This window comes from Sus scrofa, chromosome 1 (genome assembly GCF_054392235.1).
Source record: "Sus scrofa isolate SSC_HxYL_T2T_F1_AM1 chromosome 1, Sscrofa_HxYL_maternal_Yorkshire_Landrace_v2.0, whole genome shotgun sequence".
NCBI lineage: Eukaryota > Metazoa > Chordata > Mammalia > Artiodactyla > Suidae > Sus > Sus scrofa.
The window spans coordinates 75,302,880-75,318,054 of record NC_139383.1 but is presented as its reverse complement, the minus strand read 5'-3'; the positions used below and the strand labels follow the sequence as shown (position 1 = coordinate 75,318,054).

General features: G+C 37.3%; 1 protein-coding gene across 1 annotated transcript in view; it reads left to right on the top strand.

The window, feature by feature from the left end:
* SESN1 (sestrin 1) overlaps positions 1-15,175 on the top strand; it is a 113,911-nt gene that overhangs the window by 26,613 nt on the left and 72,123 nt on the right. The gene's annotated exons all lie outside the window — the stretch shown is intronic.

The following is a 15,175-nucleotide window of genomic DNA, read 5'->3' as shown; positions in this document are numbered from 1 at the left end:
GAAACTTCCTAAAACTTTTAAGGTTAACACTGTTTCACTATTGAAGTATGTTCCTTGTGGGGGTAGTCATTGAATTTCTTCTTTTGTCTTTTAAAATAGTGTTCATTTATATCTATTGGTTATTCAAATGGTTTAGAGCTTTCACCATTTTAGGTATCTTCATGGACCCCTTTGAGCCTGAGTTCCCTTTTGGTAGTTTTTGATGCTTGTTCCTTAGACTGAAGTTAACCACTTTAGAGTTGTATGATATTCTTAGTTTTATCTTGTTAGGTTTTTGGACTGCTTTTCATTGATTCTGATAGTTTGGGCATTCTATGATAGAGTTTCTAGGAATGAGCATTTATTCCATCATCTTTCTAGAAATCCCCTTAACTTTTTTTTTTCTAAAATTAAATAACTATTTGGTAAATTTCTTGGGTTTCCACTCTGCTGCTAGATTATTTAAGCACTTTGCCATCATTTTTTCATCAGTGACTCTTTCGGAGTCCCCTCCAGATAAATTCATTTTCTCTTCTTCATATCACACATTCTGGAAAATAGAAGATTTCTTGGGTTTCATTTTTATTAAATTTACATGCCATCAGATAATCTCAGTGCTATGATACATGTCCAGATCTTAGTTATCAAATTGGTCAAATTTTCCTAAGGGAAATAGGAGCAACCCACATATGAGTCCTGCCTACTTTCTTTTTCATCCTATTCCAAAGGATTTCAATGACTCCCTTATCCTTACTACAGGGGAAAAAGGGAAATAGTAAACCTCTACCTCCATCCCCACCCCTGTTCTCCAAAAAAATATAGTAACTACCTCTGCTTCCAAAACAGGTTTGTGCTTGCATCTCTTCTCATCAGGAAGCTATGGCAAAGGGTCTGGGGAGAAAGAGATATGAATAGAAATGGTAGGTTTGTGTCTGTATATTATTAGTTTATGGATGTATTATTAAGCCAAAAATCAAGATTTGGATGGAATCTAATAAAGTATTGCTTGTCAATATAAGTATTAGAAAGAATTAATTTGGATGCAAAACTAGGGTTTCTAGAGTATTATCTTAGTTTCATAATTTGACCTTCCACTATATATATAGTAGTAAAATGGTATTAATTCTTTTACTCATTCTAAAGGTATCTCTCAAAATTTGAGAGGCGATCTCATTCTCAGCTACCTTAGGTTCTGACCATACATTAAAAGGAGTTCTTTGTAAAAAAAAAAAAATAAAAACAAAAACAAAACTTCAATATCTTCATTTTAGACTATAATTATAGATAGTATTCTGTATTATATTAGAGGAAAGATTTAAAGAAAAAAAGTATTTTAAAGAAAATAAATATTTTTGTTTCATTATTTTTCAATCTTTAATAAATGGGCAGTATTTTGTGACACAGAATATTACTATCATCCTGTCTAAGAGACAAATGTGTGATCCAGAGCATTTTCTATACCTGAGTACGCATGGTAGTTTATTTTAGCCTTATAGCCTTGTCCCTGTTAAGCCCAGTAATCTCGTTTTTTCTTTTTTCCTTTTTGAAGATCCTCTAGTCATATCATACCATCCTTGAAGACACTTCAGAAAGCAGAACAACTCTGCTTCCGAGTTTCCTCCCCTTGTCTCCATGATCGCATAGAAGGGAATATGTGAGAGGGTTAGTTAAATGATTTTTAAAACTAAATGTGTTTATATTTAGTTACTTAAAACACAGTAGATTATTTCTTTTAAAAATGAGATTTATAAGGAGATCCTGCTGAATAGCATTGAGAACTATGTCTAGATACTCATGTCGCAACAGAAGAAAGGGTGGGGAAAAGAACTGTAACTGCAATGTATACATCTAAGGATGACCTGACCCCCTTGCTGTACAGTGGGAAAATAATTAAAAAAAAAAAAAATGAGTAACAAAAAGAAATAGATCTCTGAAAATTGAGTAAATGGAAATAGGAAAAGGAGAAACTTTAACAACATTCATATAAAGCTGAGAGGCAGCAAAATAAATAATAACAATTTTGGGGAAAATGGTATTTTTTTAATAAACCTGGAAGAATATTGATAATGATTCTCAAATATGCCTATATACTAAGGGGAATAAAAGCATGTTCTAGAAGCCCCCTCAACCTCTGTAGGGCAGCTGGGAACTGGGATTCAAACAGGGCTGGGACCAAGTACCCAAGGGCTGTTTCTTTCTGTGGAAAGGTTTTATTGCTCATTGATTTGGTACAATTTCAGATGTCTTGTTCTCCCTGAGACCAACTGTGAAGTACATTTCAGACTTTGCAGGTGAAGGCATCTCTAGCAATTGTATTTTTAATTTCATGGCTAAATTCATGTTATAATATTGCTATTTTTCTATGTCTGTCTCCCCCTCCCTCCCTCATGCATGCTGTCTATCATCTCTCTCTCTCTCTATCTCACACACAACACACACACACACACACACACACACACACACACACACACACACACACACACACACCTTTAAAATTCTTATGATTTCCGATAGTGTTTTGGTCAAGGGCAAAATTCTGTACATGGCCTCACATAATTTATCATTGCAGCTGGGACATGATGAGAAGATGGATTCTGAGAAGTCATAGGAGTAAACCAGGATGAAAAGTCACCCTCCCTATAAGGCTGTCCGTGACCTGGCTGCTGCTGGCCTCTGCAGCCTTGGCTTGCAGTGTGCTCTTCCTTGCTCTGCATGGCCCAGGCTCACAGACTATCTGCAGTTCATTTTTCAGGCACACTGTGCTCTGTTTACTCTTAGTAGAAAGCTTTCTATGTGCTTTCCCCCTTTCCTTAATAGAGCTTCTCCTCTCTTTAATAGATCTCCTCCTACTCATCTTTCAGATCTCATCAGTTGGAGATTCCTTGGCTAATAAGCCTTCTCAGACTTTCCTGACTAAATCCATTCTCTTTCATCATTCTTCAGGGCACATACTTCATTTCATTTAGATAATTCTTGGGTTAATGTCTGTCTACCACTGGAGTGAGACTTCATGTAGGTAGAGGCCTTGCCAGGTTTTCTCATCATTTATTTCTCCATCACTCGGTGGGCACATAATAATAGCTAAGTAAATATTCGTTAGCTTAATTAATTTAAAAGAGGAAGATAAAGTCAAGCTTACTGCATAACCTAAAATATTTAAGTGATACTCAATTCTGATATATCCATTTAATTTTTGTTTAAAATAATTAATACATTTATATTTATAAATAAGTGTTCAATATTTAGAATTTTTCATTTTTATGTTATTTGTAAATAAAAAGTTCTAAAATTTTTCACAAGTCTCTGTGTTAGTTAGCTGTGTTCTTTTATCCTAAGGGAACTTTAAGTTAGAAGAAACTTATCGTTGCTTTAATTTATGTTATACACATTTTAAAATCAGACATACATCTGAATTGCAAATAATATGCGTAAGATATTTCAAAGAGTTGAATGTATTTTTAAAGAAAATATTAACTTTCTCTTGTTATTGAGGCAGTTTTAATTACAAATTATATCAAGGCTCATGTACATTTATTGAATTAATCATTTTAATTTATTTGATTTGAGTTCAGCCTATCCTAATGGAAAGATTGGGAGGGGAAGTTAAATAGTGTATGCATTACCGCTTGAGACATTGAAAAGTACCTGCCATAAATTTAATGAAGAAGGAAGGAAAAACAATTTTTTCTGATTCTTTTGGACTCTTGAGGGAAAAACTGCGACCTTCCAGTAACAAATTTTCTGAGGCTTATTAAGTGGCTCTAAGATACAGCCAGTACTGATCTCATTTAATCATAAATGATTAATTTATTCTATATAGTTAAAGTAGACTGGAGCATCCGACAGGTACTGTACTAATTATAGTCATTAATGACCTACTTTTTCTGACCTAAAAAGGTAAATGAAGGAGGGAATTGTCTTTGCCTTTCAGGGATTTTCCCCTCGAAAAGAGATTAGTTCCCTGTTGTTGCTCTTTATTTTCATATGACACTTTCCTAAGATCTTTATAAAACTTTCTAGCCACTTATGATGGATCTAGTCGCTTATGATGGAGTGTGATAATGTGTGAAAAATAATCTATATATGCATGTGTGACTGGATCACCTTGCTGTACAGTAGAAAATTGACAGAACACTGTAAACCAGCTATGATGGAAAAAATAAAAATCATTTTAAAAAATGATCTTTATAAAACTCCACAGTACTGAACTCATCTTTGGAAGAAGCAGAATGAATTCATCTTCTCCCACAGGCAAAAAGACTTGGCAGGTCAGACCTCTCTTACTCCAGTTAGAAATCGTTAAGTTTTATAAACAGGCTCTTTTGTTGAAAGAGTCTCAGCATAGATGTGGTCTGGGGATCAAGAATACATACATGGTTCAACATTGGAAAACAACTATACTTTAATTAAAAAAATGTTTTTAAGGGCACACATGAAGCATTAGTATGAAAATGCTATTACAGCAGTTCTTAAGGTACTTCCCTTAAAAGTCTCCTTTTAAGTGTTTTAGAATTTATTCCAGGAAGAAAAAAAAAAACTCAAAAAATGATCCTTTGTTAATGTTTTATTTGGTGGTGTGACTTTTTTCATAGATTAGGTGATGTTTACTCCTTAATATAAATGTGTATGTGTGTCTTTGTTATTATTTATTAATACACAATGCTTAACAGAAGCTTAGCTTTGGTGATTTTAGGCTCAGAACCAAAGGGGTACTTTGTAGAAACCCAGAGTAGGTCAGAGAGTACCATGGTGTAGTAAAGGGAAGATCCCCAAGCTTGCTCAGGTTGTCTTGCCCCTGGTGGAGTTCACTTCCATTGTTATGGTCTAGGTCTGCCTTCCTGTGAATGGAAGAAATACTCAAATTGAAGGAAAGTCTTAGGAAAAATTGTTGTAACTTTTTAGGATAATATTATCAATTATTGACAGATTCGGTGGGGACAACATAGAGGAGAAAAAAATTAGAACTGAATTCTAAATTCCACAGATCAAGAGCAAAAATATGTATAAATATGGGAGCTTCTCTAAATGTAATGTAAGGAGTGCTGTCTAGGTCTGTGTGGACTGGGAAATAGTTCCTCAGATTTTGCCTGCCTGTTCTACTTTTTTACATGTAGCTGTTGTGGAAGTGACCATGTTTTAGAATCAAGGATTCAATTCATGCCATGTGAATTCTGAACATATGTAATTGAATGTATGTTAGGGGCAAATCTTCTGACCGCTAGAATAGCTACTATCACATGTCTATAAAACACCATTTCACACCTGCTCTATTTGACTAATCTACAATTAGAATCTAGGAGTATACTTTAGCTGGCTTCCAAGATCCTAGATTTTTTTTTTTATTTTTTACATATCAAAGTTAAAATGAAGTTTTCTTAAAATTAAATTTTAAGAAATGGCTTCCTTGAATTGGTTTAATGTTAATTTATTATCTACAAATTCATATATATGAAGTTTCATGAATTTTGAAAAACTATATTAAATTTGGTGTTTCCTCAAGTATAATATGCCTGGTATCTTGGATCATGTTATCTGTTAGAGCTGAAGTTTTATTTTCTAGCTAAATTCCCCTTCTTAGGTCCTTCTACTGCCTCACCTTTTTTAAGGATAAGAGACCCATGAGAATGCTAAGCCTTTTAGAGGTCAGAGTTGCTGAAGTTATTTTCTATTCTTATATTTGCCAAGAATTGCTGACAATGTAAAAGCTATCATATGAGTGAATACCAGTTGCCTAGATTGTTTGATGATTTTGGACAAGTGTGGATCAGGATTTCCTGTAGTTTTCTTCCTCTTCTGGGGCTGTGTTGCCTCTATCTCTAAGCAATTGTACACTTGAAAAGAAAAAACAAAGCAAGGTCACTGGATCTAAATTACTTTTACTTCTGTGCCAAATGAAACTCTCCTTCTGTTATATGTTGTAGTTTTGGCATCTTTTGGCATCTAGAGAGAAACCACACTTAGGAGGCGGGATATGGAGGTTTTAGGAGAGGAGATTTTTTTGAGTGTAAGCCTCACTTCTTCTGTACTTCATTCAGAGTAGAGATGGCAAGTCCCTGCTCTTCGGCTGAAACATATCTATATGATAAAGCCGAGCATCCCAAGAGAAACTCAGTTTCCCATAGATTGTATAATCCATCAGTTTAGAATCCATTCCTGAATTCTCTGTGTTTTGAGATGTAGCTTAATGGATGTTTTTAAAAGGATACATCAAAGGGAGATGTATTTTAAGATTAGTAGGCATGCTACTTCAAGAATTGTAATTACTTCCTGAATGCAGGGGATAGTTCTAACCATTGCCTTTGGATACTAGGATTACCTGTGGGATAGTCTGGGTATTTTTTTCTGGATCAGAGAATGAACAGCTGGGTTTCAGAAGATAAGAAAAGTATGAACTTCTGAGCAGAGGCAGAACTTTGAATAAAAGGAACCTGTCTTTGAAAACTGCAATTGGGTTTGGGAAATTGTTGAGTGTGTTATTTAGGAATGTGTTTGGCTGCAGATAATAGAAAACTTTACCATGTGGCTTAAAGAGATAGAGGTCTTCCTCCATAAGAAATCTCAATTGAGGTAGTCCAGAGCTGATACTGATGTTCAGCTTATTAATAATGAACCTCCATCATTAGAATGTGGTTCTCATCTTCAAGGTCACCAAATGGCTATTATGCTTTCAGGCATCACTCTGTTTGCTATCCATTGTTGCATAACAAATTATCCTAAAACATATCTTAAAACAATAAACATTTATTATTTCACAGTTTCTGAGGGTTGAGAATTGAGAGTGGTTTAGCTGGGAGGTTCTGGCTCTATCTGGGAGGTTGTGACTCAGGGTCTTTCATGAGGCTGCAGTCAAGATAACACCTGCGGGACCTTGGTCCAATAAAGGCTTGGCTGAGCTGGAGATCTGCTTTGAAGCTAACTTAAGTGACTCTTGGCAGGAAGCTCTAGTTCCTTGCCACATTGACCTCTCCATAGGGCTGCTGATGACATAGCAGTGGGCTTTACCCAGGGAAAATTGTCTGAGAAGGAAGGGGAGTAGTCTTTTATAACCTAGTCTTGGAGATATCACTTCTGCCATATTCTATTGGTCACGCACCCCGAAACAGTACAGTATGAGCAGGAACTACAGAGAGGTGTGAATAACAGGAAACATGTCACTGGGACCATCTTGGAGGCTGCTTAGTACATATAACAAATATGTTCTTGTCAATAAGGAAAGGAAGGAGGCAGTGCTAACAGACGTCTGTTTGTTTCTCACTGGCAAGAACTGTGTAACTTGATCTCTCAAGGAAAGCTTGGAAATCAAGTGTTTAGCTCTTATAGCCTCTGTTGTAGAGACATCCCGGGGAGAAGCAGGTGGGAAATGGAGTGGACTGGCTTACTGTCCATTGTCTGACACTACCAGGGCATTTGAAGACTATAACTACTACTATTAATTTACCTGTATTGCCCATTCTTAAAATTAATGATTAGCTTTCTAGGAGGAGATTTAATTAATAAAAGCATGCATAGGAATTCCTGTTGTAATTCAGTGGGTTAAGAACCCGATTTGTGTCTTTGAGAATGCAGGTTCAATCCCTGGCCTCACTCAGTGGGTAAAAGATCTGACAAGGTGTAGTGTAGGTCTCAGATGCAGTTTGGATCTGGTGTTCCTGTGGCTGCCGCATAGGCCAGCAGCTGCAGCTCCAATTTAACCCCTAGGCTGGGAATTTCCATATGCCTCTGTGGGTGTGGCCCTAGAAAAGACCAAAACAAAACTGTGAATGAGTGGAGCCCTAAAAATTAAAAAGAAAAAAAAAAAAAAAAGGTATATTTGACATATATTTGTTTCAGGGATGCAACATAATGATTCAGAATTTGCATATACTGCAAAATGATTGCTACATTATTTCTAGTTAACATCCATCACTATACATAGTTAAATAACTTTAAAAGTTTCTTTTAAAAGTAGTGATTCCTCTAATTGTTATGGAAATAAAGCTCTTACTGGTGGCTAGCTACCAGAAAATATTGGAAGTGTACTTAATTTTGAATCATAATGAAGTTTATTATGAGGAACTTTTAGGTTATTTTATCCTCTTTGTTCTTTTTGAACAAAATATTCTGACATAGTAGAGATTAAGATGGTGGAATAGAAGGACTGGAGCTCAACCTCTCATAAAAACAACAAAATTAAAACTAAATGCTGAGCAATCTTCAACCAAATGGACTGGGAACTTTCCAAAAGATATCCTACTCCAGAAGACAAAGAGGAGGCCACATCAAGAGGTAGGGGGGCAATTATGTGATATAATCAACCACATACCTCTGGGTAGAAGGCCCCACAAACTAGAAAGTAACTGTATCACAGACACTCACCTATGGGAGTGAGAGTTCTGAGCCCCACATTAGTTCCACACACCTGGGGATCTGGTATTGGGAGAAAGAGCACCCAGAGCATCTGACATTGAAGGCCAGTGGAACTTGCGCACAGGAGCTCCATGGGACTGGGGGAAATGGAGACCCCATTCTTGAAAGGTGCACACAGAATTTCACGTGCACTGGGCCCCAGGGCAAAGCAAAGGCACCATGGGAATCTGGGTTGGACCTGACTAGCAGTTCTTGGAGGATCTCCTGGGAAAACAAGGGTGAATGTGGTTTGTTGTAGGGGAAGGGCATTGGAGTCAAAGCCCTTGGGAATATTCATCAGTGTGTGTTTCTCTGGAGGTGGCCATTTTGGGAAAATCTGGCCCCACCCATCATCACTGAGAAACCCCAGGCCAAACAATAATCCAGGTGGGGTCACAGCCCAACTAATAGTAAACAAGCTGCCTGAGGACCGCCTATGCACAAAGCCACCTCTAATCTCACCCAGAGACAAAGCCCCACCCACCAGAGGGATAGGAATCAGCCTCACCTACCAGTGGGCAGGCATCAGCCCCTCCCATCAGGAAGCCTACAGCAAGCCCCCGTACCAGCTTCAGCCTCAAGGGGGGCAGACACCAGAAGTAAGAGAGGCTACAACTCTATTGTCTGCAAAAAGGAAACCACACCATAAACCTCTAACAATGAAAAGACAGAGAACTATAACTCAGATAAGGGAGAAAGAAAAAAACCCAGAAAAACAGCTAAGTGATCAGGAGATTCTCAGCCTCCAGGAAAAAAACTAACTGTTGATGCCAAAGATAATGCAAGACATTGCAAATAAACTGGAGGCAAAGATTGAGAACTTACAGGAAACACTGAGCAAAGAAATACAAGATATAAAACTTAAGAAGAGATGCAAAATACAATAACAGAAATAAAAATTCATTAGAAGCAGGCAATAGCAGAATACAGGAGGCAGAAGAATGAACAAGCGAGGTGGAGGACAGACTAGTGGAAATCACTGATGCAGAACAAAAAAGAAAAAAGATTGAAAGGAAGTGAAGAGAGTCTCAGAGAACTCTGGGACAATGTTAAATACACAAACATCTGTATTACAGGGTGTCAGAAGAAGAGAGAGAGAAAGAGACAGAAAAAAATATTTGAAGAGATAATAGCCGAAAACTTCCCTAACATGGGAAAGGAACCACCCACTCAAATCCGGGAAGTGCAATGAGTACCATATAAAATAAACCCAAGGAGGAATGTCCCAAGACACATATTAATCAAACTGACCAAAATTAAAGACAAAAGAAAAAATATTGAAAGCTAGGGAAAGGAAACAAATAACGTACATGGGGAACCCTGATAAGGTTATCAGCAGATTTTTCAGTAGAAAAGCTGCAGGCCAGAAGGGAGTGGCATGATATACTTAATGTGATGAAAGGAAAAAACTTCCAGCTAAGATTACGTTATCCAACAAGGCTCTCATTGAAATTTGAAGGAGAAATCAAAAGCTTTACAGATAAGCAAAAGCTAAGAGAATTCAGCAACACTAAGCCAGCTTTACAATAAATACTAAAGGAAATTCTCTAGGCAGAAAAGAAAAGGCTTCAACCAGAAACAAAAATACCGCAAATGACAAGGCCCACCAGTAAAGGCATATATACAGTAAAGTTAAAAAATCATCCATGTGGAATTATGCTACCAAAACAGAAATCGTGAGAAGAAGAGGGTACAAATGCAGGACACTGGAGATGCACTTGCAATTAAGAGACCAACAACTTAAAACAATCTCTTATATATATATAGACTCTTATATCAAAACGTTGGGGCAACCGCAAGCCAAAAATCAACAATTGATACACAAACAAAAAAACCAACTGAAATACAGCACTAAAGATAGTCATCAAGTAATCAAACCACAAGAGGAGAGAACAAGAGAAGAAGGGAAGAAAAAAGAGCAACAAAAACAAATCCAAAGCAATTAATAAAATGGCAATAAGAACATACATATCAATAATTACCTTAAATGTTAATGGACTAAATGCCCCAACTAAAAGACATAGACAGGCTGAATGGATACAAAAACAAGACCCATATATATGCTGTCTTCAAAAGACCCACTTCAGTTCTAGGGACACATACAAATTGAAAGTGAAGGATGGAAGAAAATATTCCTTACAAACAGGAATCAAAAGGAAGCTGGAGTAGCGATACTCCTATTAGACAAAATAGACTTAAAATGAAGAGTATTTTAAGAAACAAGGAAGGGCACCACATAATGATCAAAGGATCAGTCCAAGAAGAAGATATAACAATTTTCAATATCTATGCACCCAACATAGGATCCCCACAATATATAAGGCAACTGCTAACCTTAAAAGGAGAAATCGACAGATCATCCAGATAGAAAATCAATAAGGAAACACAGACCCCGAATGAAGCATTAGACCAGATGGACTTAATAGATATTTAGAGGACATTCCAACAAAAGCAACATGGAACATTCTCTAAGACTGATCACATCCTGGGCTGCAAATCAAACCTTGGTAACTTTAAGAAAATTGAAATCATATCAAGCATCTTTTCCAACCACAATGCTATATGACTGGAAATCAACAAGAAAAAAACTGCAAAAAAATACAAACGTGGAGACTCAACAACATGTTACTAAACAACCAATGGATCACTGAAGAAATCAAAGAGGAAATTAAAAAATACCTAGAAGCAAATGACAACGAAGGTATGATACTCCAAAACCTATGGGATGCAGCAAAAGCCATTCTAAGAGGAAAGTTTATAGCAATACAAGCCTACCTCAGACAACAAAAAAAGTTCAAATAAACAAGCTAACTTTACATCTAAAGCAGCTAGAGAGAGAAGAACAGACAAGACCTTAAGTTAGTACAAAGAAAGAAGTCATAAAGATCAGAGCAGAAATCAATGAAATAGAAACAAAGAAAACCATAGAAAAGATCAATGAAAGTAAAAGCTGGTTCTTTGAAAAGACCAACAAAATTGATAAACCCTTAGCCAGACTTATCAAGAAAAAAAAGAGGACTCAAATCAATAAAATTAGAAATGAAAAAGGAGAAGTAACAAAAGACACCACAGAAATACAAAGGATCATAAGAGACTACTATATGCAACTATATGCCAGTAAAATGGAAAACCCAGAAGAAATGGACACATTCTTAGAAAAGTACAATCTTCTGGAGTTCCCATCGTGGCGCCATGGTTGACAAATATGACTAGGAACCATGGAGTTGTGGGTTCGATCCCTGGCCTTGCTCAGTAGGTTGAGGATCCGGCGTTGCTGTGAGCTGTGGTATAGGTCACAGACTCGGCTCAGATGCCACGTTGCTGTGGCTGTGGTGTAGGCCGGCAGCTATAGCTCCGATTCGACCCCTAGCCTGGGAACCTCCATTTGCCACTGGGGCGGCAAAAAGACAAAAAAAAAAAAAAAAAAAAAAAAAAAAAGAAAGAAAGAAAAGAAAAGTACAATCTTCCAAGAGTAAACCAAGATGAAATAGGAAAGATGAACGGACTAATCACAAGTACTGAAATTGAAACTGTGATTAAAAAAATTCCAACACGAGTTCTCGTCATGGCTCAGTGGTTAACAAATCCTACTAGGAACCATGAGGTTGCAGGTTCAAGCCCTGGCCTTGCTCAGTGGGTTGGGGATCCAGTGTTGCTGTGAGCTGTGGTATAGGTTGCAGACACAGCTTGGACCCCACATTGCTGTGGCTCTGGCATAGGCCAGTGGCTAAAACTCCAATTCAACCCCTAGCCTGGGAACCTCCATAGGCCGTGGGAACAGCCCAAGAAATGGCAAAAAGACACACAAAAAAAAATTCCAACAAACAAAACTCCAAGACCACATGGCTTCACAGGTGAATTCTATTAAACATTTAGAGAAGATATACCCCTGTCCATCTGAAACTATTCCAAAAAATTTTCAAGGAAGGGACACTGCCAAACTCATTCTATGAGGTCACCATCACCCTCATACCAAAACCAGACAAAGATACCACAGGCCAAAAAAAGAAAACTACAGGCCAATTTCACTGATCAACAATGTTGCAAAAATCCTCAACAAAATACTAGCAAACCAAATCCAACAATACTTTAAAAGGATTGTACATTGTGATCAAGTTGGATTTATCTTGGGGATACAAGGATTCTTCAATATCTGTAAATCAATCAGTGTGATACACCACATTAACAAACCCAAGAATAAAAACCATATGATCCTCTCAATAGATGTGGAAAAAGCCTTTGACAAAATCCAACACCCATTTCTGATAATAACCCTTCAGAAAATGGGCATAGAGGGAACCTACCTCAACATAATAAAGGCCATATATGACAAACCCACAGGAACATCATTCTCAATGGTGAAAAGCTGAAAGAATTCCTGCTGAGATCAGGAACAAGACAAGGATGTCTGCTCTCACCACTACTCTTTAACATAGTTTTGGAAGTCCTAGCCACAGCAATCAGAGAAGTAAAAGAAATAGAAAAGAAGAATCCAAATTGGAAAGGAAGAAGTAAAACTATCACTATTTGCAAGTAATATGATACCATACCTAGAGAATCCTAAAGACTCTACCAGAAAACTACTAGAGCTCATCAATGAATGTGGTAAAGTCACAGGATACAAAATGAATACACAGAAATGATGGCATTTCTATACACTAACAATGAAAGATCAGAAAGAGAAATTAGGGGAGCAATCCCATTTAGCAGCATATCAAAAAGAATAAAATACATAGGAGTAAACCTACCTAAAGAGACAAAAGACCTATACTGTGAAAACTATGAGACACTGATGAAAGAAGTCAAAGATGATACAAACAGATGGAAAGACATACCATGCTCTTGGACTGGAAGAGCAATATTGTCAAAATGACTATACTACTACCTAAGGCAATCTACAGATTCAATACAATCCCTATCAAATTACCAAGGACATTTTTCACAGGACCCAAACAAAATATTTTAGAGTTTGTTTGGAAGCACAAAAGACCCAGACTAGCCAAAGACATCCTGAAAAAGAAAAATGGAGCTGGAGGAATCAGGCTCCCAGACTTCAGACTATACTACAAAGAAGCAATCATCAAAACCACATGGTACTGGCACAAAGACAGAAATATAGATCAGTGGAACAGGATAGAAAGCCCAGAATTCAACCCAGGCACCTACAGCCAACTCATCTATGACAAAGGAGGCAAGAATATATAGTGGAGAAAAGACAGCCCGTTCAATAAGTGGTGCTGGGAAAACTGGACAGCCACATGGAAGAGAATGAAATTAGAATACTCCCTAACACCATACACAAAAATAAACTCAACATGGATTAAAGACCTAGATATAAGACCAGACACTATCAAACTCTTAGAGGAAAACATAGGCCAAACACTCTCTGACATAAACCACAGCAACATCTTTGCAGATCCACCTCTTAGAGTATTGACAATAAAAACAAAAATAAACAAATAGGACCTAATTAAACTTAAAGGTTTCTGCACAGCAAAGGAAACCCTAACCAAAACAAAAAGACAACCCGCAGATTGGGAGAAAATATTTGCAAATGAAGTGACTGTCAAGGGATTAATCTCCAAAATTTATAAACTCCTCCTACAGCTCCATACCAAAAAAACAAACCCCATCAAAAAACGGGCAGAAGATCTAAACAGACAGTTCTCCAAAGAAGACATACAGATGGCCAAAAAAAACATAAAAAGATGTTCACTATAACTAATTACTAGAGAAATGCAAATCAAACCCACGATGAGGTGCCACCTTACACCGATCAGAATGGCCATCATCCAAAAGTCTAGAAACAATAAGTGCTGGAGAGGGTGTGGAGAAAAAGGAACCCTAGTACAGGGTTGGTGGGAATGTAAATTGGTGCAACCATTGTGGAAAGCAGTATGGAGATTCCTCAGAAAACGCAAAATAGAACTACCATTTGATCCAGAAATCCCACTCCTGGGCATCTATCCAGAGAAAACCATGACTCGCAAAGACACATGTTCTCCGATGTTCATTGCAGCCTATTTTCAATAGCCAAGACATGGAAACAACCTAAATGTCCATCGATGGAGGAGTGGATCAAGAAGATGTGGTACATATACATAATGGAATATTACTCAGCCATGAAAAGGGGAGAAATACCAGCATTTTTTGCAACATGGATGGACCTAGAAACTATCATGCTAAGTGAAGTCAGCCATACAATGAGACACCAACATCAAACGCTTTCACTGACATGTGGCATCTTAAAAAAGGACAGAATGAACATCTTTGTAGAACAGACACTTACTCATAGACTTTGAAAAGCTTATGGTTTCCAGATGAGACAGGTAGGGGGTTGAGATACACTGAGGGTTTGGGATGGACATGCTGTAAAGTTTGGTTGTGATGATTGTTGTACACCTATAAGTGTAATAGAGTTCATTAAGTAATTTTTAAAAATTTTAAAAATTAAAATTGTGGCTCAGTGGTTAATGAATCTGACTAGGAACCATGAGGTTGTGGGTTTGGTCCCTGCCCTTGCTAAGGGGGTTAAGGATCTGGTTGCCGTGAGCTGTGGTGTAGGTTGCAGATGCAGCTCGGATCTGGTGTTGCTCTGGCTATACCATAGGCAGGTGGCTACAGCTTTGATTAGGCCCCTAGCCTTGGAACCTCCATATGCCATGTGTGTGGCCCTAGAAAAGACAAAAAAAGACCAAAAAAAAAAAAAATCTTACATGAAAAAAAAATTCTGACAGTCAGAATTAAAAATTCTGTAATTTGAAACTATTCCCAATGTCTATATATTTTCAGACCTACAAAGATAAATGTT